Source organism: Theropithecus gelada, chromosome 3 (assembly GCF_003255815.1).
Source record: "Theropithecus gelada isolate Dixy chromosome 3, Tgel_1.0, whole genome shotgun sequence".
NCBI lineage: Eukaryota > Metazoa > Chordata > Mammalia > Primates > Cercopithecidae > Theropithecus > Theropithecus gelada.
Genome location: NC_037670.1, coordinates 41702792 through 41729863, shown reverse-complemented (window position 1 = coordinate 41729863; position 27072 = coordinate 41702792). Strand labels below are relative to the sequence as shown.

General features: G+C 34.8%; 1 protein-coding gene across 7 annotated transcripts in view; it reads left to right on the top strand.

Moving 5' to 3' along the window:
- NCAM2 (neural cell adhesion molecule 2) overlaps positions 1–27072 on the top strand; it is a 563771-nt gene that overhangs the window by 372863 nt on the left and 163836 nt on the right. The gene's annotated exons all lie outside the window — the stretch shown is intronic.

The following is a 27072-nucleotide window of genomic DNA, read 5'->3' as shown; positions in this document are numbered from 1 at the left end:
AAATCTAGAATCTTAACACTATTCTCACTGTAAAATAAATGATTAAGATAGTAAATAAATATTTTCGGAGTTCATCTTCAACAATCATGGGTTAAAGTTTTAATAACTGTAACTCACTAATACTATGTGTTCCTAATTGTTTTTATTTTATTATTGGGCACAATTTTATACTACAATCCAGGACAGCTTCAAATAGTGATAGAATTATATTATTTCACATAAATGCTACTGGGAAAAAATTATGGCTTTTATATGAAATTTCTAATATTCTACTGGTTTCTGATGCTAATAACCCTTCATTGCTTTGAGGAAGAGACTGAACTGTTGAACTGTGCGTATGAATACAGCATAAACTAGCCTTGTATAATGTGTTATCCTTCAGAAACAACTACAGAATTCACAGTGGTTAAAAACAGATCTATTTTAAACTAATGACTATTGTTATCTGTAATCCAAAGCATTTTATGTACATGTAAAATAACATGTGTAATTTTTAAACCTGTTCAGATCAATTTCAGATATACATATAAGCATATCTATTTTCCTTAGAAATATTTTCTAATATCCAGGCCGGGTGCAGTGGCTCACGCCTGTAATCTCAGCACTTTGGGAGGCCGAGGTGGGTGGATTATGAGGTCAGGAGATCGAGACCATCCTGGCTAACACAGTGAAATTCCATCCCTACTAAAAATACAAAAAAAAAAAAAATATTTGCCGGGCGTGGTGGCAGGTGCCTGTAGTCCCAGCTACTTAGGAGACTGAGGCAGGAGAATGGCTTGAACCTGGGAGGCGGAGCTTGCAGTGAGTGGAGATCATGCCACTGCACTCCAGCCTGGGTAACAGAGCAAGATTCTGTCTCAAAAAAAAAAAAAGTTTCTATTATCCAATATTATTTCAAGATAATTTTTTCTGTATTTTATTGAGTTAGTTGTCACTAACTTTTAATTATTAGTTTATTTTAAATTTCTAGGAAATTTATTTTAGTGATAACTCAAATATTATTGGCGATATTTCCATTAAAATACAATTGATGTACAGTAGTAGGGTGATCCAAAAATATATTAAATCAACAGCTTAATCTTTTTGTCATAATTTAGCATTTTCTTAAGATGCACTTGTGTATACAAATTAGAAACCTCTTTAATTAATGTTGTGTACTTAATTGTAATATTTAAATGTATATAATAAAGCTTAAGACAAACCAAAGCTCTTTCCCCAGATTATGAAATAGCCATAAATCAAAATTTTGAATTGTCTTGTACATACTAAGCAATCTGTTGTTTTTATTAAAATCCTGTCTTTATTAAATTAAACCATGCTTTTTTCAAAGCCTTGATCTGAGATATATGTGAGATTGTATGTTCAAAGTGTTTTAACATAATTTTGTCACATAACGAACACCCACTAAATGTTGCCACTTTATATGAACATCTCTCATCTATTTGTTCATTTATTTGTTTCTGTTTTGTTTTGTTTTTTCAGACAGAGTCTAGCTCTGTTGCCCAGGCTGGAGTGAAGTGGCACGATCTTGGCTCACTGGAACCTCTGCCTACCAGGTTCCAGTGATTCTCCTACCTCAGCCTCTCGAGTCACTGGGATTACGGGCACACGCCATCACGCCCAGCTAATTTTTTTATTATTATTACTAGAGACAGGGTTTCACCATATAGGCCAGGCTGGTCTTGAATACCTGACTTCAGGTGATCCTCCCACCTCAGTCTCCCCAAATGCTGGGATTACAGGCTCTCATCTGTTTTTGAACCAAAGCTGGTTTGTTGTTGTTGTTGTTTGCTTGTTTTTTTGAGACAGGGTCTTGCTCTGTCACACAGGCTGGAGTGCAGAGATGCAATCACAGCTCACTGAAGCTTCAACCTCCCAGCCTCAAGCATCCTCCCATCTCAGCCTCCTGAGTAGGGGGACTACAGGCACATGCCACCATAACCAGCTAAATTTTGTAGGCTTTTATTTTATTTTATTTTTTATTTGGCTGTTATTGTTGTTGTTCTTTTGTAGAGACGGGGTTTTGTCATGTTTCCCAGGCTGGTCATGAACTCCTGGACTCAAGCAATCCACCTGCCTGAGCCTCCCAGAGGGCTGGGATTACAGACATGAGCCACCTTGCCTGGCCCCAAAATTTATTTAGATCATCTCTTATTATCATTCTTCATGATCAATAAATGTTAGTATACATAGAAATCACAGATATTGATGAATTATAATGGGAAGTCATGGAAAGTGTTACAAAATCAAAGTTTAATTCTGACTTTCTTGCTTTTGGTGTGTCGTTGACCATGTTAGTTCTCATCTCTCATTTCAGTTTCTGCATGTAAAAATCAGGATAGAAGACCTACCTGAAAAAGGGTTCTGAAGATGAAATGAGATTACATGTAACAATATCTCAGATACAAGCCAAACAACTTGAAAGTGCTTTTTTGTTTGTATTTGTTTTTGTTTTTGTTTTTGTCTTGAGATGGAGTCTCACTCTGTTGACCGGCTGGAGTGCAGTGGCACAATCCCGGCTCACCACAACCTCCGCCTCTCGGGTTCAAGCAATTTTCCTGCCTCAGCCTCCCGAGTAGCTGGGATTACAGGTGCCTGCCACCACGTCCAGCTAATTTTTGTATTTTTAGTAGAGATGGGGTTTCACCATGTTACCATGTTGGCCAGGCTGGAAAGTGTTATTTTCCATTATTCTTGGAGTTATCTTATCTTCATTCCATATTATACATACTGTTATGTTGCAATTAAATTTTTCTTAAAGAAAAATTAATATGTTAACTCCGTTTCAATGATTGCTGTCACACAAGAGACTAGATAAAACTTTTTTAAGCATAGTCATATGTACTTTATGATGGAATACCATCTAAAAAACGACTGAGTCTTCTACCCCTAGTTGTCAGAGATTGTGCTTTCTTATCATAGCTACAAAGTTTGCTCTAAAATAATCTCTAGCAATATTAATTCAAGGATCCTGTATCAGGTTTTGCCACACTAAATTCCAGACCTTGTGACTGTATATCACATTTCTCTTGGAAGTTGACAATGTCGGAAGTCTGCATTTGGCTCTTGTCATCACCGTTTTGTGTTTGCCTTCAATCTCCATCCATAGAGGGGAGTGCAGTTGAAGTCTTTAGGGTCCTGTGCTAAATGAGAATAAATTCTCAGGCCTCTGTTAAGTGATGAAGGATGGTCTCTACCTATGAGACACAAAATCAGATTAGAAATATAGATTTCTTATATCATCATCTTTTTCTTCCCTTTCTCGCACATCTGTCCGGCCTAACGCCTCCAAATTTTTCCTATGTGGGAAGTGAGTCAGTTTTTTCCTTCTTTGGGCCATTGTACACCTTTCACATTTTATAGCAGTATATACTGATTTGGAATAGATTCTTCAACATTCTAAGAAGTACCTAAATAGGGCATTAAGGTAGGAAAAAAAGAACACGTTTTGCTCCACAAAACAAGTTATTGAGGAATGCTTTGTTCTTCATCTGTTTTTCAAAATATGTTTTTATATCATGTGATAAAACTGGGTTTTTTAGATTTGTCTAAAAACATTATGTTACTTGTCAATTTTAGTATTAAATTGAAGTAAAAAGTTCTACCGAGGGAGTGATTTTGCCTCTAGAATTCTTACAAAATGACAAACATAACAGTAAGTAATTTTATGTATATGAATAGAATGTTTTATATCATAAATATGAAGTGCTTATTATATCATCTAGCAGATGACATCTCCCTTGTATCATTTATCATCTCTTAAGATACAGAATCTATAATTATTTTATTCCTGTTGTACGTGTCCTACCTAGTAAATTATAGACCTACATCCATTAGAAATTAATCCCACTCTGCATTGAATAAGTATCTGAAATGTAAAGCAATAAATTATAACTATCTTAAGGCAGCATTTCTCAACTTCAGTCATTTGATAATCAGTTTCATCTCTTTTCTGTATTCATGTGCTGCCTGAACTGTTACATGTCCTCTTTCTTCTTTAAATTGAATTGTTTTTATTTATTCTTATCTTTACCCAAATGATCAATGAAATTAAAAGTATGGTACATATGCCAGTTATATTTTTAAATGCACATTAAAATTAATACAAAATATACAATAAATTTTTTTTTGAAAATATTACCTAACCTCTCCCAGGGGTTCACAGATCACATTTTTAGAAATTCTGCTTTTGTGTCCAAACATATTTCAAATTAATGTGATACAAAATTTAGCTATGAAATATTGAGTGGGACATGTTTGAAGATGTTTTATTTATTTATTTTATTTATTTTATTTATTTATTTTTTTTATTATTATTATACTTTAAGTTCTAGGGTACATGTGCATAACGTGCAGGTTTGTTACATATGTATGCTTGTGCCATGTTGGTGTGCTGCACCCATCAACTCGTCAGCACCCATCAACTCGTCATTTACATCAGGTATAACTCCCAATGCAATCCCTCCCCCCTCCCCCGTCCCCATGATAGGCCCCGGTGTATGATGAGGATAGAACCCATTTTCCATCCTCCTATTTGTGGGTCCATGCATTTTTCTCTAGTAAAAAATATGCTTCACTTCACTAATGGGTACTGAGTTTATTCACAAATCATTGGAACAGAAACTCATTTAATTCCAATCCTTAGAGCTCAATGATTCTTTTTTTTTTTTTTTTTTTTTTTTGAGACGGAGTCTCGCTCTGCCGCCCAGGCTGGAGTGCAGTGGCCGGATCTCAGCTCACTGCAAGCTCCGCCTCCTGGGTTCACGCCATTCTCCTGCCTCAGCCTCCGAGTAGCTGGGACTACAGGCGCCCGCCACCGCGCCCGGCTAGTTTTTTGTATTTTTTAGTAGAGACGGGGTTTCAGCGTGTTAGCCAGGATGGTCTCGATCTCCTGACCTCGTGATCCACCCGTCTCGGCCTCCCAAAGTGTTGGGATTACAGGCTTGAGCCACCGCGCCCGGCCGAGCTCAATGATTCTTTTAGGATGATGCCAATAAACTGAAAAAATAAGGCAGTGGGATTAGCTTTAAAATAAATTTCTTTCCTTTTTCTGCTAAAGTGAAATAATAAAATGCTGGCCTTGGTCTTAGGCTAGATCACCTACAAAATACTACTATGTAATCACAATAGTAGTATTTTCTGTTATTTTGCATTTATTGAGAAAATGTATCTTTCTGTATTAAATAAAATAAACTGATTCAACATTAATTTTTGTACTGTGAGTGCAGATTTACCTTCTGTTCCTTCCAATAAGTAGAAATATTAAAATTGAAATTTAAGATTATTTCATGACCGGGCATGGTGGCTCAAGCCTGTCATTCCAGCATTTTGGGAGGCTTAGGTAGGTGGATCACTTGAGGCCAGGAGTTCGAGTCCAGCCTGGCCAACATGGCAAGAACCCATCACAACCAAAAATACAAAAAATTAACCAAGGCTGGTGGTGTGTACCTGTAGTTCCAGCCACTCGGGATGGGGCGGGGAAAAGGGGGTTGCAGGGGGCTGAGACAGGAGAATCACTTGAACCCAGGAAGCAGAGGTTGCAGGGAGCCAAGATCCTGCCACTGCACTCCAGCCTGAGTGACAGACTCAGACTGTGAAAAAAAAAAAAAAAAGAGAGAAACAGAAAAAAGAAAGGAAGGAAAGAAAGGAAAGAAAGGGGAGAAAGGGAGAAAGGGAGAAAGGGAGAAAGGGAGAAAGGAAGAAAGGAAGAAAGGAAGAAAGAAAGAAAGAAAGAAAGAAAGAGAAAGAAAGAAAAGAAAGAAAGGAAGAAGGGAGGGAGGGAGGGAGGGAAGGAAGGAAGGAAGGGGAGACAGAGAGAGAGAGAAAGAAAAAGAAAGAAAGAAAGAGAGAGAGAGAAAGAAAAAGAAAAAGAAAGAAAGAAAGAAAAAGAAAGAAAGAAAAAGAAAGAAAGAAAGAAAGAAAATAAAGAGAAAGAAGAAAGGAAAGAAAAAGAAAAAAGGCAGGGAGGGAAGGAGAGAAGGAAGGAAGGAAGGAGAAAATATTTCTTTGCATTGTATTACTACTATTATTATTATTACTATTATTAGAGATGGAGACGGAGTCTCGCTCTGTCACCCAGGCTGGAGTGCAGTGGCACAATCTCGGTTCACTGCAACCTCTGCCTCCTGAGTTCGAATGATTCTCCTGACACAGCCTCCAAAGTAGCTCAGACTCCAGGCGCGTGCCACCATGCCTGGTTAATTTTTGTATTTTTAGTAGAGATGGGTTTTGCCATGTTGGCCAGGCTGGTCTTGAAATCCTGACCTCAGGTGATCCACCCACCGGAGCCTCCCAAAGTGCTGGGATTACAGGCGTGAGCCACTGCTCCTGGCCTTAATTTTAAATCAAAGTAGGGATAGTCACCTTTAACAATTAGCTTTACATCAACACACACAGATACACATAAATTTTGGTTTTACCAAAGTGGTCCTTGCTGTTTCCATAGTGTAGAAATAGTATTTTCCTCCATTAATTTAGATACAATGATCTGAAGAATACATAGTTAAAATATTTTTGCAGATTAAAATACCAGTTAAAAAGGAATTTCTCTCAGTAATAAAGTTAGACAGTTCCTTAAATACAAGCACGTGAATAAAATATGATGCTTTAAAATTTCTAACAATTTAAATATCTCACCACGTAAACATTTCTTATAACATGACTGCAGTCATTATTATATTATTATTTTATTCTCAATTATATTATTCTTTGTTATATACGTACAAATATTTTATTGCAATTTAATATTGTCATTTATGGTTCAGGGTTCCTGCTGTGGATTTAAGCAAACACTATATATATATATATATTTATTTATTATTATTATACTTTAAGTTCTAGGGTACATGTGCATAACGTGCAGGTTTGTTACATATGTATACTTGTGCCATGTTGGTGTGCTGCACCCATCAACTCGTCAGCACCCATCAACTCGTCATTTACATCAGGTATAATTCCCAATGCAATCCCTCCCCCCTCCCCCCTCCCCATGATAGGCCCCGGTGTGTGATGTTCCCCTTCCCGAGTCCAAGTGATCTCATTGTTCAGTTCCCACCTATGAATGAGAACATACGGTGTTTGGTTTTCTGTTCTTGAAATAGTTTGCTGAGAATGATGGTTTCCAGCTGCATCCATGTCCCTACAAAGGACACAAACTCATCCTTTTTTATGGCTGCATAGTATTCCATGGTGTATATGTGCCACATTTTCTTAATCCAGTCTGTCACTGATGGACATTTGGGTTGATTCCAAGTCTTTGCTATAGTGAATAGTGCTGCAATGAACATACGCGTGCATGTGTCTTTATAGCAGCATGATTTATAATCCTTTGGGTATATACCCAGTAATGGGATGGCTGGGTCATATGGTACTTCTAGTTCTAGATCCTTGAGGAATCGCCATACTGTTTTCCATAATGGTTGAACTAGTTTACAATCCCACCAACAGTGTAAAAGTGTTCCTGTTTCTCCACATCCTCTCCAGCACCTGTTGTTTCCTGACTTTTTAATGATTGCCATTCTAACTGGTGTGAGATGGTATCTCATTGTGGTTTTGATTTGAATTTCTCTGATGGCCAGTGATGAGCATTTTTTCATGTGTCTGTTGGCAGTATGAATGTCTTCTTTTGAGAAATGTCTGTTCATATCCTTTGCCCACTTTTTGATGGGGTTGTTTGTTTTTTTCTTGTAAATTTGTTTGAGTTCTTTGTAAGTTCTGGATATTAGCCCTTTGTCAGATGAATAGATTGCAAAAATTTTCTCCCATTCTGTAAGTGGCCTATGCACTCTGATAGTAGTTTCTTTTGCTGTGCAGAAGCTCTTTAGTTGAATTAGATCCCGTTTGTCAATTTTGGCTTTTGTTGCCGTTGCTTTTGGTGTTTTAGACATGAAGTCCTTGCCCATGCCTATGTCCTGAATGGTATTACCTAGGTTTTCTTCTAGGGTTTTTATGGTTTTAGGTCTAACATTTAAGTCTCTAATCCATCTTGAATTAATTTTCGTATAAGGAGTAAGGAAAGGATCCAGTTTCAGCTTTCTACTTATGGCTAGCCAATTATCCCAGCACCATTTATTAAATAGGGACTCCTTTCCCCATTTCTTGTTTCTCTCAGGTTTGTCAAAGATCAGATGGCTGTAGATGTGTGGTATTATTTCTGAGGGCTCTGTTCTGTTCCATTGGTATGTATCTCTGTTTTGGTAGCAGTACCATGCTGTTTTGGTTACTGTAGCCTTGTAGTATAGTTTGAAGTCAGGTAGCGTGATGCCTCCAGCTTTGTTCTTTTGACTTAGGATTGTCTTGGCAATGCGGGCTCTTTTTTGGTTCCATATGAACTTTAAAGCAGTTTTTTCCAATTCTGTGAAGAAACTCATAGGTAGCTTGATGGGGATGGCATTGAATCTATAAATTACCTTGGGCAGTGTGGCCATTTTCATGATATTGATTCCTCCTATCCGTGAGCATGGTATGTTCTTCCATTTGTTTGTGTCCTCTTTTATTTCACTGAGCAGTGGTTTGTAGTTCTCCTTGAAGAGGTCCTTTACATCCCTTGTAAGTTGGATTCCTAGGTATTTTATTCTTTTTGAAGCAATTGTGAATGGAAGTTCACTCATGATTTGGCTCTCTGTCTGTTACTGGTGTATAAGAATGCTTGTGATTTTTGCACATTGATTTTGTATACTGAGACTTTGCTGAAGTTGCTTATCAGCTTAAGGAGATTTTGGGCTGAGATGATGGGCTTTTCTAAACATACAATCATGTCATCTGCAAACAGGGACAATTTGACTTCCTCTTTTCCTAACTGAATACCCTTGATTTCTTTCTCTTGCCTGATTTCCTAGCCAGAACTTCTAACACTATGTTGAATAGGAGTGGTGAGAGAGGGCATCCCTGTCTTGTGCCAGTTTTCAAAGGGAATTTTTCCAGTTTTTGCCCATTCAGTAAGATATTGGCTGTGGGTTTGTCATAAACAGCTCTTATTATTTTGAGATATGTTCCATCAATCCCGAATTTATTGAGAGTTTTTAGCATGAAGGGCTGTTGAATTTTGTCAAAGGCCTTTTCTGCATTGATTGAGATAATCATGTGGTTTTTGTCTTTGGTTCTGTTTATATGCTGGATTATGTTTATTGATTTACGTATGTTGAACCAGCCTTGCATCCCAGGGATAATGCCCACTTGATCATGGTGGATAAGCTTTTTGATATGCTGCTGGTTTCGGTTTGCCAGTATTTTATTGAGGATTTTTGCATCGATGTTCGTCAGGGATATTGGTCTAAAATTCTCTTTTTTTGTTGTATCTCTGCCAGGCTTTGGTATCAGGATGATGTTGGCCTCATAAAATGAGTTAGGGAAGATTCCCTCATTTTCTTATTGATTGGAGTAGTTTCAGAAGGAATGATACCAGCTCCTCCTTGTACCTCTGGTAGAATTCAGCTGTGAATCCATCTGGTCCTGGACTGTTTTTGGTTGGTAGGCTATTAATTATTGCCTCAATTTCAGAGCCTGCTATTGGTCTATTCAGGGATTCAACTTCTTCCTAGTTTAGTCTTGGGAGAGTGTAAGTGTCCAGGAAATTATCCATTTCTTCTAGATTTTCTAGTTTATTTGCATAGAGGTGTTTATAGTATTCTCTGATGGTAGTTTGTATTTCTGTGGGGTCGGTGGTGATATCCCCTTTATCATTTTTTATTGCGTCTGTTTGATTCTTCTCTCTTTTCTTCTTTATTAGTCTTGCTAGCGGTCTGTCAATTTTGTTGATCTTTTCAAAAAACCAACTCCTGGATTCATTGATTTTTTGGAGGGTTTTTTGTGTCTCTATCTCCTTCAGTTCTGCTCTGATCTTAGTTATTTCTTGCCTTCTGCTAGCTTTTGAATGTGTTTGCTCTTGCTTCTCTAGTTCTTTTAATTGTGATGTTAGAGTATCAGTTTTAGATCTTTCCAGCTTTCTCTTGTGGGCATTTAGTGCTATAAATTTCCCTGTAGACACTGCTTTAAATGTGTCCCAGAGATTCTGATATTTTGTATCTTTGTTCTCATTGGTTTCAAAGAACATCTTTATTTCTGCCTTCATTTCCTTATGTACCCAGTAGTCATTCAGGAGCAGGTTGTTCAGTTTCCATATAGTTGAGCGATTTTTATTGAGTTTCTTAGTCCTGAGTTCTAGTTTGATTGCACTGTGGTCTGAGAGACAGTTTGTTTTAATTTCTGTTCTTGTACATTTGCTGAGGAGTGCTTTATTTCCAATTATGTGGTCAATTTTGGAATAAGTGCGATGCAAACTATATTTTAAAAATTATTTACTTAAGCCAGTTTCATTGGAAGGCAAAAAACAATGGAGTGAACTTTTCACATCACATTTAACTATCCCCTGAAAATTCTTAGATTATTTTTATTTATAAAATGTGAAGATTCCATTAAATTGTTTTTCTTTTTTTATTCTTAGGAAAATGTAACTTCTTGAAAATAAATTTTATAAAATATAAGCAGTGAATTAATCAGTCATAGGAATTTATGTAATTAACATTTCCTTTATTACTAACCCTAATTCACTTAACAACTATCAACAAATATTGAAGACTTTTGTATTGGCATGTGCTAATATAGACACAAGGAATGTAGCACTAAAAAATGTAAGTTTCACCAGGCTCAGTGGCTCACGCCTCTAATCCCAGCACTTTGGGAGGCCCAGAAGGGTAGATCATCTGAGGTCGGGAGTTTGAGACAAATGTGGCCAACATGGAGAAACCCCATCTCTACTACAAATACAAAATTAGCAGGGTGTGGTGCCACATGCCTGTAATCCCAGCTACTTGGAAGGCTGAGGCAGGAGAATCGCTTGAACCCCGGAGGCAGAGGTTGAGGTGAGCCAAGATCATGCCATTGCACTCCAGCCTGGGAAACAAGAGCGAAACTCCGTCTCTAAATAAATAAGTAAATGTTTCTTGCTTCGTCGTGCATACAATTTAGGAGGGGAGATGAAATTAAACTATATTTAAAATTAATAGTCATTTTTTATGAATATACACTTTTGAAATATGCAATTTTCGTAAAGAAAATACCAGTGTTGAGTATGGACTTTCACAAGGTCACAAATATAGCTTTGGCATATTTCTTTACACTTACACAGACCCCATTCAATGAGTTTGCCTCACAGTCCTCCTTTTCAGTGTATTTTGCAAGCTATATCATGAAAATATCTCCTCGTAATTTGTTTCAGGCTGACAAAAATTACTTAGACTTTGATTATAAAAAATACAAAACTTAAAAAATGTGTAATGGTATACTTAATTGGAAGCAACTTAATATTCTAGGGAGCATTTTCAGATTTTGAACTTCCTTTTTTCTGCCTCAAATAGAAATCACCAAAAGGAGACCAACAAATCCATAATTATTGATTTAAAATATGGAGTCTGTAGCATTTCAAATATCTGCACTTTTAAAAAAAGCTCTGGTGAAATGAAAAACTAAAATATAAAAAAAATGGTATATTTATAGCACTGTCTTTAAGATTGAAGGACAGTATATAAGTCTTTTTTTATACATCCTTGTGAGTAGTTATACTTCTGGGCAAATTTTTTATAACTTTATTTTTATTACTTTTATGAGGAATTTTATTTCTACCTTTTTACCAAACCCTGAAGGTGCATTCTGGGATGCAGTTATAGACAATTCTTAGTGTTTGATTCTAAGACAAATAAAAAACCAAATAATACAGAACAAAAGCCAAGAACAAATGTCAAGGAGAGAAGCCTAACATAAAAATCAAATAAATAAATAAACTTAATAAAATACTTTAGCAAATAACTGTCACAATAATATGTTCAGATATTTTAGTCATACATACAGTCGAACTAGACACATTGCTTACTTACCATGCATGGTAGTACATCAACAGGGTTGTAATCACAAAAACGCGTAGAATTTCCAACAATCAGAGATTATGGATAATGGAATGCATTACATTCCAAACAAGAGAATGTCTATTCCTTTGAATCTCTCTAGCATAATCTGCAAGATCATCAATGTCTAAAACAAAATATTTTCGTTTGATGTGATGTTGCATTAGAGGGTCTCAAATAATCTAGATTTCCCTGATATTCTGTCTTGTTTAGGATTTAGATCTGTGAGTTAATATTCGGCGTAGTGGGACTAACTCACTTTTGTACATTAGAATCACATAAGGAGCTGTATACAAGTAAACCTGATTGAGCCTCACTCCCTAGGATATAACTGCACCTACCTTTCAGATCTTTTGATACACTAAACTTTCGGTTGGGATCAAAGAGCTTTATTTTGCAAATGTCCAGAAATGGTTCTTGTTTATATGTCCTGTAGAGATCCTCTCTCTTTGAAATTACTGTACTTATTCCATCACAGACACACACACGCACGCAAAATACAAAAATACACACACATCCACATTCATGAAATATTTGTTACTTAGAAAAATTATTATGATTTTGATATTAAATACAACTGCATATAGAATAAGTTACATAAAACAAATTAGTTAATATGACTCCTGTCTTCCTAATCATAATAGTTTTGGCATTCCAAGTTTACATAAAATAGAGCTTAATGAACTAGTATTATGTGATAGTTGTAACACTGATTTGTCTGCTCTGTGATGGCAGGTAAATTGTTATACCTTTTTCTGGTACAAGTCCACCACTTATAAATAAGTTTCCTTCAATCTGCAACATTTTCTTGTTCTGTAGGTCTTCCAGTTGGCTCAGTAAATATTAAAAAATTTTAGATAGTTTTTATTCATATAAATTAGATATTTACTAACTTTTTAGTTGATGATTTTCTAATAACATTGTATAGTGAGGGAGTGTTTCTTCAATTTTCTTCTGTTTAGCTTTTCATATAAATCAATTAGTAAGGAAAGCCAAGGTTACTTGGATGATGTCTTTGAATTGGAAACAAAAGTCAATTTCTGATTGTAGAGAGGAATGCTAACCAGCATACCACCAGTTCCTGGCACCTGTAGATTTCAACGCTGTGTGTGTGCTTTTCTTTTTTCTTGGTTTTTTTTTTTTTTTTTTTTTTTTTCAACAGAGATAATGGACTTTTCTGAAGGATTTTTTATTTGAATGACATTTTAAAGATCTACCTAATGCATTTTTTCATACTAGTGCTCCGAGAGCAATAATATAGGTCCCTGCTGGGCAGTAGGCAAAATGGATACTTCTATTCCCCATCTGGTGTAGGTGGTAGACTATAATCAGGCCTGTTAGAAATCTTCCTTGATGCTTCTGAGCTTGCTGAGAGGTGGGTTTTCAATCATTTACAACTTTCTGAAATCTTTTTCTGCACACAGCTTGAATAAAGATTTTCAGAAAAGTCTAGTCGTATGTTGCAAAAGTCATTTTAAAAAATTATCTTTGAAATAATTCTAGATAATATTTTTAAATTGAATATGTCTTTTTAAAACATCATTTACTAATAAACGATTATTTTGAAGTCTATAATAAGTCCTTTCACTTAAAAAACTGTCATCAGTTTTATAAGATGATGTGATAGTAGTTTACAATTTTATAATACTTATTTGGGGGAAGATGTTGTTTATATACTAAAAGTGATTTTAATAAGGCTTTGCAGCAAAACATGTATTATTTTCTTCTTATAAATACCATATTCTACATGCAGATTTCAGTTAGCATTTACATCTGCTTATGAAATAGTCTACTACTACACTTGAAGAAAATATATAATCGTATCACTATAAAGAAATTCAAATACATCAGTGAATATTAATAGACTTAACAAAAAGAACAAATTTCTGGTAATGTAATTTGAATTAGGTATGTGGTATTCTAGTGAATAATGTTAGATATGTTTAAACAACAAGATGAAATAAATTTGATTGAATGTATGTACAGCAATGTGTTTTGGTTCAATTTTTAAAAAATATATAGAAAAACAATTTGAATAAATTGTATACAAGTAAGTACAATATGAAAATATTTGAGCACACATTCTAATAAAAATTGCATAAAAGCATACATTTGATGAATTTCGTTGTCGAGGTTAAGCATGCAACAAAAACCAGCGTGTAAGATAATATTGCTTTCACAATAATTAATGAATAACTTTGAATCCCTTACAACAAAAATTGCCTTAACACAGAAGTTGCAGTGGATTCATTGCTCTTGACTCAGGGATTAACATGATAAATTTTAAAAAGATATATTCAGTGAACATATTCAGTTGTACCATGTGTTTAGTAGCTGTGTTTATTGAGGGTGAAAACCTCTTAGATAAGAATCTTTCTTCACTATGATATTATATCCTCATGTTCTATCTCTTATGATAGCATCATTGCTTCTGTTTGGTGATCTACAAAGTTTTTGTCTAAGTCTTTCATTCTCGGAAGTTAGATGATTTTTAGATTGACAATAATATATCTACTTATAAGATAATGTATTTCATACTCTATCAAATAAGTAGGAATAGTAAAATTCTAGTATGCATAAATCCTACCATTTCCCCCAAGGTAAGTGAGCACTTACCTTGCTCACTCCTTTTAATCACCAACTTATATTTTACTATTATAATAATCAGTGCATTGTGTATATGCCAGACTTTTTTTTTTTTTCGCTTAAAGAAACATTTCTGGCAAAACACAAGTCATGGTTTAATTTACTTTTATCCCCTTTCTCCACATGCAGTAGCACAGCTGAACGTAGCTGAAGAAAATCCCACAGTCATTTTAAATAGTCTCTATTTAAAATTATGATCCAGAACATAACGTGAATTCTTTCTGCTGCCTAGAACTCATCCTACCTTTTCTTGGTTAATTTTCTTGATCACTGTTTTAGATAACTACTTCAAAAATTGTTACCGCGTGAACCTGGGAGGCAGAGCTTGCAGTGAGCAGAGATCACGCCACTGCACTCCAGCCTTGGCGACCGAGCAAGACTCCGTCTCAAAAAAAAAAAAAAAAAATATATATATATATATATATATATATATATATATGTATATATGTATTCTCAAATTTATAAAACTCTATTATCAAAAAGCTCAGCTGATGATTCACTTCCTCTTTTACTAATTAGTTGGAAACAGAAGAAAATCTTAATAAATCCTGACTACTACACCTGCACGCATACCCAGTGGAACCTGTATGTTAACATGAATGAAATATCTGAGTTTTCACGTGGAGTCTAGATTTCATCCTCTCTAACATATTGTGGACATCAGTCCAGTAATTCATCTCTCTATACCCAGCATGTTTTATAATCATACCTCATTGATCATTACCGTAACGTTTGAAGTTATTCTTATTTATCTTGATACACACACACACACACACAAATGTACACACATCCTTCATACGTATGTGTATATTTACGTGTGTGCCTATTCCTCCAATGATCTCTTGAACATACTCCAGTTAGATTTTACCACTCCACTGAAACTCTCTGGCAAGCTTACCAGTAACCTTCACTTTATGAAACCTAATGGTTGACCTAGTTAAACAATCTCTTCTGTTTGTACCATGTTTTTTGGCTTCTAGTGAACTCTCTTGGTTTTTCTCTTACTACTCTGTTCACTTCCTCAATCTCTTTTGATCATTCTTTGTCTTCTAGTTGACACCTAAATAATTGGGCACCCTAGTCTGGCATTTGTTCTTGGATTTCTCTAATGATGCTGAGTCCTTGGTGATTTCATCTAGTCTTACGGCTTTAATGATCAACTGGATGCTGTAATCTCCAAATTTCAACTGTGGACCTCTCTTCTGAACTCATCTTCTATGTCCAATGACTTACCAGACAGCTCCACTTGGATATTAAATAAATCTTTCAAAGTTAAAATATTCAGTTCAATACTGTACTTCTTTTTCCCCTAGATTCGCTTTTCCCCCAATCATCCCATTCTCATTAAGTGGTGTGTTTTTCCATTTAGGAAAATGCTTGAAATCATCTTTGGCTTTTATTTATTTTTATTTTGGCTAGAAATGCAATTTTTAACTGTTACTTTTAGTTCAGAGGTACATGTACAGGTCTGTTATATAGGTAAATTATATATTGTGGGGGATTGAAGTACAGATTATAGAAATCCGTATTTTTAGCAAATTTTGTTAGCCCTACTTTAAATATATCCATAATTCAATTACTTTTCAACAACCAGCTGTTACTGCCTTGGCCCAAGTCATCCATCAGTACTTGCCTGCGTTATTTCAATAACTTCTTAAGAGGTCTTAATACATCCACACTTGTGCCTGTTATTCTCATTAATATGGTTAGATTGATTCACCAGAAACAAGCTATATAATATATTGTTCTGTTCAAAAGTGTTTAATATTCTCATATTATGTGGAATTCTCTGCTCTTACTTAATGGTTTTACATGATAGACCACTTTTCCAATTGCTGTTACCATCTGCTTTGCCTCATATTCTACTTAAAAAAACAAACAAACAAACAAACAAAAACACCTGAGACAGGGTCTTGCTCTTTCACCCAGACTGAGTGCAGTGCTGCAATCAAGGCTCACTGAAACCTCGAACTCCTAGGTCAACCAATCCTCCCACCTCAGCCTTCTGGGTAGCTGTGACTACAGGCACATGCCACCATGCCCGGCTTATCCTACTCTTAAGATCAATTAATTTTAGCTAAATGAAATTTCATGTTTCCTCCATTAATCCTAGGGCATTGCAAACTCTTCAGTGGTAATTTATCCATTTAGAAGACTGAAAATTGCAAGTCTTAAATTCAGTGAAAGCTATTTCAAAACTTTAATATGCTTACTGCAGTTTTGAATGATTTTTTTGTATTTTCCGAAAGAGTGCTTGAACTGTCAAACTGAAATCTATATGATAGACTATTGATTTTTAACAGGTAATAACTGTGAATATATTTAGGTTAATTGTTGGATTCTTTAGACAAAAACTAAGGATAAAGTTCAGTCCACTGTCATTCAACTTACAAAATGAAAAGTCAATTCAGAGCTTAAGTATATGAAACACTATAGTTAATTTTCTGTATGGCTATTTGCATTTAATTCCAAAGTTCACTATACCCAGTAGAGTGACAAGAGCTTTGATAATACTGGAATCAAAATTTAAAACCAAACACAAATTTATATTAATTTTCTAGTAGCATATTCATTGATAAACATTTGAATAAATAGATGTAAATTTTTGATTGATTGGTGAATAATTTGTTTGTAAGCTAGAATCTCTTTTGGGGCCAAATGATAGAGAAAGTGATAATTAACATATCATACACAAGTTTGTAGAAGCAAGAGACTAAAGAGCAATGAAACTGCATGCTTTCGTTGTGTGTATTATAGAGAACATGTTGGAGATTTATTGTGACATAACTACCTCTTTCTACGTTACTGGAAACATGGCTAGCTTTGTTTAAATCAGCATCATGAGTTGGCACACTGCAGATGTTACCACTAGGTAGAATACTTTTTAAATACCCACTCATACAATTTGCCACAATTTTCCCTGTACTATAAATACTCAAACACTTTTCATACCTGCATATCCCAACACAGTATTAGAAACTGGATAAAGGCTGTTTCTCATCACTTTTATATGTTAGCAAAGATACATATAATTTCCTAGACCATTTCTGCTTCGTGGGTCTTTAGCACCCCTGTCACCAGATTTACCTTTAATGAAAATATTCATAGTGTTTTATTAATCATCTGGTGATTGATATATATTAGTGTAAAGATTCATCACAACCTGACACACAATTTTCCTTGATTTTTATAGAAAAGGTGTCATATGGAATATATACTATGCCTTGTATTCTTTTAATTTTTTTTTTTTTTTTTTTTTTTTACAAAATCCATACTGTATCAATGGTTTATGGTTGTTGCAGCATTGTATATTTTATCCAACACTGGGAAGGTGTTTTAATAAGACTTCTGGCTTTGCTTGAAAAGGATACATTTTATCAGCATTTCCAATCCTGTTTCTCCAATACACTATTTTATCTTAATAACTTTCTGTTAGATCCTCTCTGAAGAGTTTCTTATCTTTTCATTGAAGACTTCTAACAATTACAAGAAGCTTGATCTGTATATACAGTGTTTATATAAATTACCTATTCTTCATGGAGGGTTACTTTACGCTAAGACAAACAAAAAGCAAAAACAAAACCAAACAAAAGCAGCTCAATGGAGTTCATCTATGTGTTATCCAGTTATTCAGTTATTGGTTGTTTCTATATCTCTATAACAAAAATAATTTGATGAAATTGCAATTTTCAGATTTTGATTGTTTTAGTAGTTTTGATGTTTCTTTCGTGTTCTATATAAAATGTTTCCAATAAATATAGGCATATTTATTTAAAGATAAATGTTATAAATTATGTATGAGTTAGGCAGAAAGACAGCCTGAGGATCATTCAAAGCTCACAATATGGATATATTTTACCCTTCTTGAACTTCTCACCCAATGTGTAGTTATAAGGCATCATGGCAAATCAAGTGTATGAACCATTCAGCATATCTCCATATTCAAAATAAAACACTTATTTGCTATAATAATATCAGCACATACAACAATAATTATACACATAGATTATATAAGATTTCTTATACATCTAATGACATAGACATGATAACATGTATTTAGTATAATGTGATTGTTTAAAAAGAAAATATGTGTGTGTGTAACCTGCATATAAATATACATATATGTATGTATATATTGCCAGATACTTTTAATTTTCTGGTATCAGTGCAATTAAACCAATGCTATTAATAATGATGTGTTCTATAACATAACAAATCTCATACTGGTGACAAAATGTGGTCACTAGATGGCACTGATATTATGGAACTAGTGCCAATTTAAAATACTTTTTAGAACTTCCATAATGGACAAAGTAGAGTCTGATTTGCACGATGAACTTAAAAATCCTCAGCAACAACAAAACAAAATGTACAATCTGTTGGGCAGCACATCGATCCCCAAGAGAAGAGAAGCATGTGATGTAAGCTGCATTATTGCTGAAGCCTACTGTCTAGAGAGAGGTTTCAGGCTGGAGCACAGGGACGAATCATTCAATTCTTTTCCCTGTTAGGAGACAGTGTTCTGAGTTTGGGTGACAACGTGTGCAGAAATTCACACAGTGGGGTAGCAGAAAGGACAGAGTCCTGTGAAGAAGACAGAATTTCAGAAAGAGAGAGAAATGGCTCTGGAGATCTTCAGTGCTTTCTGTTGGAGATTTCAGTTAATTATTGCTTAGTGCCCGTGTGTGTGGAAACAATGCAAGGCCATAGAAAGAACCACTGAAATGCTAGAAGTGTCGCTTTGGTTGTGTGGCCGTAATAGGCCTAAACTAAAGGCTGTTCCCAACTCACCTAACAGCTTCAAAGCAAACCTCAAAGCAATAAAATTGTTTTCAAGTAACTTAGTGTCTCAGAAGAGACTGGACATACTTAAGGAGTACAAAAACGTACAGCACTCAAAATATATCAATTACAATGTCTGGCATAACATAAAAAATCATGGCATATGGAAGGTGAAAAAACGCATAATAAGGAAAAACAGAAAGAGTATCAATAGAAACATACCACTGATGACATAGATGATGGCAGTAGACAGGAACACTACCCGATCCATTTTTTTATGTGCCCTGCATATGTATTTAGAAGATACAGAAAAGACAAGCAAAACAAGGAGAGATGCCGATGATATAAAACAGTTCAAATACAATTTTTATATATTAAAAGAACAACATTTTCAATATTGAAAAAGACCTTGAATAGGATTAGTAGCATAGTGGATACTGCAGAAAAAGACTAGCAAAATCAAGACATAGCATCATAATCTTTCCAAAGGTCAGGTGCTATGATTTCCTCTTGGGGGAGTAGATACCCAGTAATGGGACTGCTGCGTCGATTGGTAGGTTTAGTTCTTTGAAAAAGCTTTGTACTGTTTCCTGTTTTAGGCAGGAAAAAGATGGATGTATCGTTTGACCTGATCTGTGTCTTTTCCATGCTGTGAGTATGGAGTGGACAAAGGCTCAGAATGGGACTTTTATTTGTCCTGGTAGCTAAAGCAAGAAGCATAGAGAAGTAATGTTCCCAAAATATTCTGAATTTCTTCATAGTGTATTTTTTGACAATAGACTGTTTTATGGTGATGTATGTGAAAACATACTGAAGGACAAGCACAATGACTAGAGTTAACATTTGTTTAATAGGTGCTATACGTCACACGTTGTTACAAGCATATCATCTGATATTGTAGCATCTCCTGTAGGGTATTGTGCTTCTTGCTTAAAAAAAATCTCTCATTTGTCTGTAATTTCAACTAGATGACTATACTGCTTGGGCACTGGGCATTAATTATATCACTGATTATAACAATATTTATCATGTTGTTAATATTTATCAGTGCTCGGCTCAGTACCTAGCACTGAGCCTGCCTAATCTTATTTAATTCTCACCAGACTTGGATTAAAGCAACCAACACTGAATATGTGTATTAGTCCACTTGTGCTGTCATAATTCTTCAAATTAAATGTCATCAAAATCTCAGTAGCTTTCAATACAAAAATCTGTAGGTGTCTTTTAAGTATGCTGTAGCAGCATGCTGTAGACTTGAGTCTGGGTTCTGCTCTGCTCCACATATTCTCTTAATTCAGGAAACAGGCTGCAGGAAAAGATCCCATCTGGGGTGTGATGTTTGAAAATTTCCATGATAAAATACCAAATGTAGTTTTAAAAGAAGACAAATACTAGAGAATAGTGCGATAAAATCCTATGTATATGTCACCCAGCTTCAATAGTTATCAATACTTTGCCCTTCCAATTCACACATTTTAACTATCACACTTTATCTGTTTTCTAGTAGGGAATTTTGACTTTGTATTAGATACCAAAACATTTTAAATTTTAGATTTTAAAAATAGTTGATCCATATGATGTATGACTCCCTCAAAACCTTGAAACAATGCAGTCAATGCTTACTGGTGACTAGTTGCGTGACTTGAGAGCAGTATGGTTTAATAACATGGTATCAGTGTTCACAGGGTGAATTCAATTGTGTGGCATAAATTATCACCACATCTCTGACCATGTTATAATACAGTTTTAAAAGGAAGAGCTTCATAATATAATTTGGCTGATTCTTTCAGATCTCTGTTTGCACTTTTCATAGTTTTATGACAAGAAAGTAGATTTTACCTCAAGATGTACATTTTAGATCTGACTATCTTCTTGGCTTCTTTATCTCTTGGTGATTTTTCTTTTTATAGATTTAGGGGGTACAACTTAAATTTTGTTTTATCGATTTTTTATATGGTAGTGAAATCTGAGCTTTTATATTAACCATCATCCTGATAATGTACCTTGACATGGAGTCATGTGAAGTGTTTTATTATTTATTATAGGAATTGTCTCTTCCTGTAGTCGTTTTTTGTCCTAATTGTATTTTGTCTTTTACTAAATATATTATGTATTGGCCATGGACAAATATTATAAACTATTTGCATGTGGTTCACAGGATCAAGAGAAAACTCTAGCAGCAAAATACATTGTCAATTAAATAGAGTATGGGAAAGTTATTACTTTACTTTGAGATGGAATATATGTAGAATGCTTTTGGAAATCACAATGAAATAGATGGGTGTATGAAACTCCTATTTGTTGCTTAGATCTGCATATCGGTAGATTTAGCCAATTTATTATGTGCTTTACAGATGCTAAAATCTTTACAAATATTCATTCATTTAATCTGCATAGGTATCCTTTGAAATCTATATTTTTATCATACCCATTATACAGAAAAGCAAACTGAGATACTGCTAAGTAAAGTAGTTAACCTCAGGTTTTAGAGATTATAGGTGCCACAGCCAGGATATAAGCCTATCCATTCTGGTTCTGCAGTTTATGGTCCTAACTATTGTATTACATTAAAGTAGGTAGGATGCCTGTGCAATAAAATAATTACTCAGGTCACATTTTGAAAACCAGCATTTTGACAACTGTCAGTTCGAACCACCTAGTCTCATGTTTTAAGTTTAAAAATAAAAATATCTAAAAGGTTTATTTTACTAAAGCTTTATTACCATAATATTTTAATTTTAAATATTCATTTTAAAGTATTGAGCATGGAATATGGAATAGACTGTGTACATGTATTAAAATATGGGTACTTATATTAAAACATAAATGCATTCAGCCATAGTATAATTTTATATAACTATAATAATCTAATGTAGATAACATTTTATACTTAAGGGGTCTGTGACAGAATGCTAGAAATGTTTCTTTTCTCCTTTCTTTCATCAACACTTCCCCATTTGGTCATTTACTAAAAACACTATCAATTCCACCTTTACATATTTCTGGAATCCACTCACTGCTTTCCATTTTCACTACCATTGCCTTTCCCAGCGTGTCATCAGTGTAATGTATTCCCAGTTGTTCTCCCTCGTCACCATCTTAGTCTTTTGGGCTGCTGTAACAAAATACCATAAAGTGGCTTACACACAACAGAAATTTATTTCCCACAGTTCTAGAAACTAGGAAGTCCAAAATCAAGGTGCTAGCAGGATGGATTTGGTGTGTGCCGAGGGCTCACTTTGTTATAGATGCTGTTTTGTTCTTGTGTTCTTATATGGTGGAAGGGGCTAGCTTGCTTTCTGTGGGCTGTTTTATAGGTCACTAATTCTAATAACAAGGGCTTTACCCTCATGATCTAATCAACTCCCAAAGGCCCAACCTCCAAAAATACCATCACAGTGGGGCTTAGGATTTCAACATATGAACTTTGAGGGGACACAAACATTGAGACCATAGCACCCTCTCTAATTTACTTAATTTTTCCCGCTGTGTGAGTGATCTGTTTAAATCACAAGTGCATCTACCTTACTCCTCTGCCTAAAACCTATCCTGTCCTTTTCCAATTGTTCATAAAACACCCAATAACCTTCAATAGGTATTTACCTTTTCACAGTGTTATTTACATATAAGTCACATAGCACACAATTCACCCATTAAACTGTATAATTAGAAGCCTTTATTCCTAGAATTGTACAACCATAAACACAATCAATTTTGGATCGTCTAATCACTTCTTTTGGTCATCACCCCCTAATCTCCTCGCCACCACCTCCTATTCCCTTGCCTGCCCTAAGCAGCCTATTCTGGAAATTTCAAAGAAATTGGATTATTCAATATTTGTCCTTTGTTATCAGCTTTTTCCTCTTACTGTAACATTTTCATGGTTCATCCATGTTGAAGCATGTGTGAGTACTTCATTTCGTTTTTGTTTTTGTTTTGTTTTGTTTTGTTTTTTGTTTTTGCCAAATAATATTCCTTTGTATATATATACCACTCGTTTGTTTGAATCCATGAACCAGTGAATAGGCATTTCAGTTGTTTATGCTTTTTGGCATTATTAATAATGCTGTTATTAGCATTTATGTACAAGTTGTTGTGTGGACATACATCGTCATTTCTCTGTGGAATGTAACTGCAACTCTCTGTTTAACATTTGGAGGAACCGTCAAATATTTTATCCAAAACATCTGCACCGTTTTACATTCCCACTCACAGCGCATGAGAGTGCCAGTTTCTTCACATCCTGGCCAACATGTGTTAACATCTGCCTTTTTCATCATAGCCACTCCAGTGAATTCAAAGTAGTATCACGGTTTTGATTTAAATGTCCTTGATGGCTAATGATTTTCAGCATCTTCTCTTGATCTTATTGGTCTTTCTTTGGCTTTGGTACTTCTTATTGTAGTCTTGTTTGTTTCTCTAACTCTTTCATATCTTACCCCTTCCACTTCTTATTTAATTTGATAGCTCCAGTGAGCTCCTTTAAACTCTTTCAATACAGCATTTTTTCCCTTCAAGTTCAAGCCCACGTAGTTCCCATTTTAATCCTACTTTTCTTACTTTTTTCTTGGTGAGGACTGACTTTGGAGGGGTACAACCTGTGCAACTGCACAGGTTTCACACTCTGAAGGACCCCAAGTTTAGGCTAATATGCTGCGGTCATCATCTTGACATTTTAATAGATTTTGAATAGAAACCCCCATGTTTAATTTTGCCGTTGACCTTTAAAATTCCATAGCCAGTACAGTTCCTGACTTATCATTATGACTTGTCCTTCCATTTGACATAAATACCTACAAGAAACTCTTCCTCACGTTTGTCTACCAAATTAGGTTTCCTTTCTGAATGTCATCTATATCAGCGTGCATTATAATTTGTAATTTTTTCCTCTGATCCTTATGAGCTGAGAGACCAAGGGCTTTGCTTTTCTTATCCATTTTTCTTTTTTAGGTATGTACAAGTAAACATGCTACTTTATTGATTCCCATTAAAGCATCGAAAATAAATGTTTTGTGTCTAATTTTTGAAACCAAATATTGTACATGCCATCACATGTTTAAAATATCTTATTGGCATGTTTTGGTGTTTGAAATCCTCATTTTAAATTGAATCACATATTTTAAAAATAAAAATTACAAAAACCACTAATGAAATAAACACATTTAGTAGGCAAAAAATGTCCACTTTTCAATTTGAATGCAAGCATATTTCTAGCCCCAGAACCCAGCTAAATGTCTGTTACATAGCTGCGGTACATACATAGTTCAACCTCACAGTTGTTACTCAGGTGGTAAATCATATATCAGAAATAATTAAACATGAACTCCAGGGCCAGACAACCTGGGCATTCAGCTGCTAAAGCTTATACGCTGTGGGACGTGGGCTAGTTACTGAATATTTCTGTGTCTCAATTTCCTAATCTTAAAATGGAGATACTAGCCTCAACCTCATCGTGATATCATGGAGATTAAATAGACTAGGACATGTAAAGCTTTTTAGATGTTGTCTGACAAGTATAATTTGTCATAGGTATGTATTGCCTTTTATCATTATTACATTCAATTCCTATTTGTTGAATAAATTTTTGATTTTATTATCAAAGAAAAGAGGAAGACACCAGGACCTAATGAGGAAACTACCAAAGTGAAGAACTTTGATTGCATATATTTATCTTTCTGACATCATTTACACTGCCAGGAGAAAGGGTAATTATACAAGACGTCAGCTCATGAAATTGAAATAAGAAGAAGATTAGAAAGCTAGGAGCAAACCCAGAGGAAATATCATTATTGCTAGTCGTAGATAGAAGAATCTTACAGGGAGGGAAAACAGTATTTCTGTTTAAAATTCTTAGTATGACTGTAGAAACTGGTGGATGTGATACAATATTAAAACAATTTTGAGAAGGTAGTTTGGATGAATTAATTCTAATAACTTTTGGAGAGTGTTGGTTTTTCTGTCTACATATTTAGCAGTTATGCATTGTCTTTACCTCAAAGTATTCGAAGTTCAGTTTACTTACTCATCAGAGAAATAATGTCATTAGAAATGAGGCAAACAGAATATCTAAAGCAGGGGTCCACCTGGGGTGCATATTCTTTTGTGGATCTGCATTGATCTTGGGTTCTGCCTGTGGTCCCTATTTGTCTGTCCATCATCAGGAGAACCTCATGACCCCACTCTCTTCTGATCATATTCTTGCTTCTCTCACTTCTTTCTTAAGTCCTCTTAGGGCATCTGCGTGGAATTCCTTTCCTCAACACCACCCTTCTTTCACTATTTACAGATCACAATCCACACTTTGGTTTATCAGGAAACATACCTACCCCATTCCTCCACTTACTCCTAGAAAGATACAGTTTGCCTACATGGTACTTTTCACATTTATTTGTATTGTACTGTAAAATTAGTATCTATCTTATTTGTTTAACGTTAATGCCACCAAGGATATAAACTATTACAGTTCACTCAGCACTGCATTCCAGTGCCTGGCTGCTTATTGTAAAATGCATGTGCGCACGCACACAAACACACACACACACTGACACAAAATAATTGTTGAATGGTTAAGTGACATGATCCATCAATCTCCCAAAAGGCCAAAGGAGTTAATGGTTCTAAAAATGTCCCATGACACAGTGGAAAGAAAAGAAAGTTCTGTAATACTGGCCACCTCAAATATGCTGTGAGCTATAATCAGATTCTAAATTTGGCAATAAATGTCTAGTCAGGTGAGGTCACAAAAAATAACCTATAAACATGACACACTATATAATTTCAATTGTTTGACAATTAAAATAGTCAAAAAAAACTTTATGTTGGAAATAAGCTCAGGAAGTGGTTATCACATAGATATTTGATTAAGGGATTTTTGAAAGGACAATAAACTCTAAAAATAATCATATTTTTAAAATATTGAAAAACCGTTTAAGTAAGCGGTTCTTAAATTGACCTTCTAGAAAGGCAAAGAACATAACATCAAATCAAATTTCAGAGAGTGCGTTTTTGTAAAGGATGGAATAATAACGTACAGTCAGACACTTTGCTTTCTAATCATCTTACTTAATTCTGTGATAGAACCTGGAAATACTAGACAGACAGCTAAAATGCCCATTAACCTGTCTCAATCAAGGATCAGATGCATTAAATGAATCTTCAGTAGGTGTTGAATCAGAGCCAAGATATAAATGAATTTTCTTTCTGATATTTGTAATGTGTTTCTGTAGCACAAAGAGAGACATGTCCTTTAGAATGTCAGAAACGGAAAAAAAAAAAAAATGACCCTGGACTTTTAGTGCAAGTATTTGATTCAAATGCATATTGCACATCATTACAGAGCCAATGGTGATTCTGAGAATGGCTTCTAATTTTCCTAGGACTCACACACTTGGGCAAAGTGCCTGTTTTTCCAGAATTTAAGTTAATAATTTCAGGTATATTGATAATAACTTTTAAATGCCAACATTTGTACTGATAACATCTATATACACCAGTAGTTTTTCACAAGTCAAAACCTTATCATGTATAACAGGTAATTACAAGAGAACATGTTTATTTTCAAGCAAAGATCATGTAACTTTAAAATTTACTTTTCAATACTGTGAAATAATTACATTTTCTTTATAAAAATGAATAATTTGCTTTGCATTGTTAATAATGTATTTCGTTGTTATATTCCAATAAAGTTAATTAAGTACAAATGTTTAACCCATAGTAAATAATAGCTGCAGGAGTACATTTTCTTTAT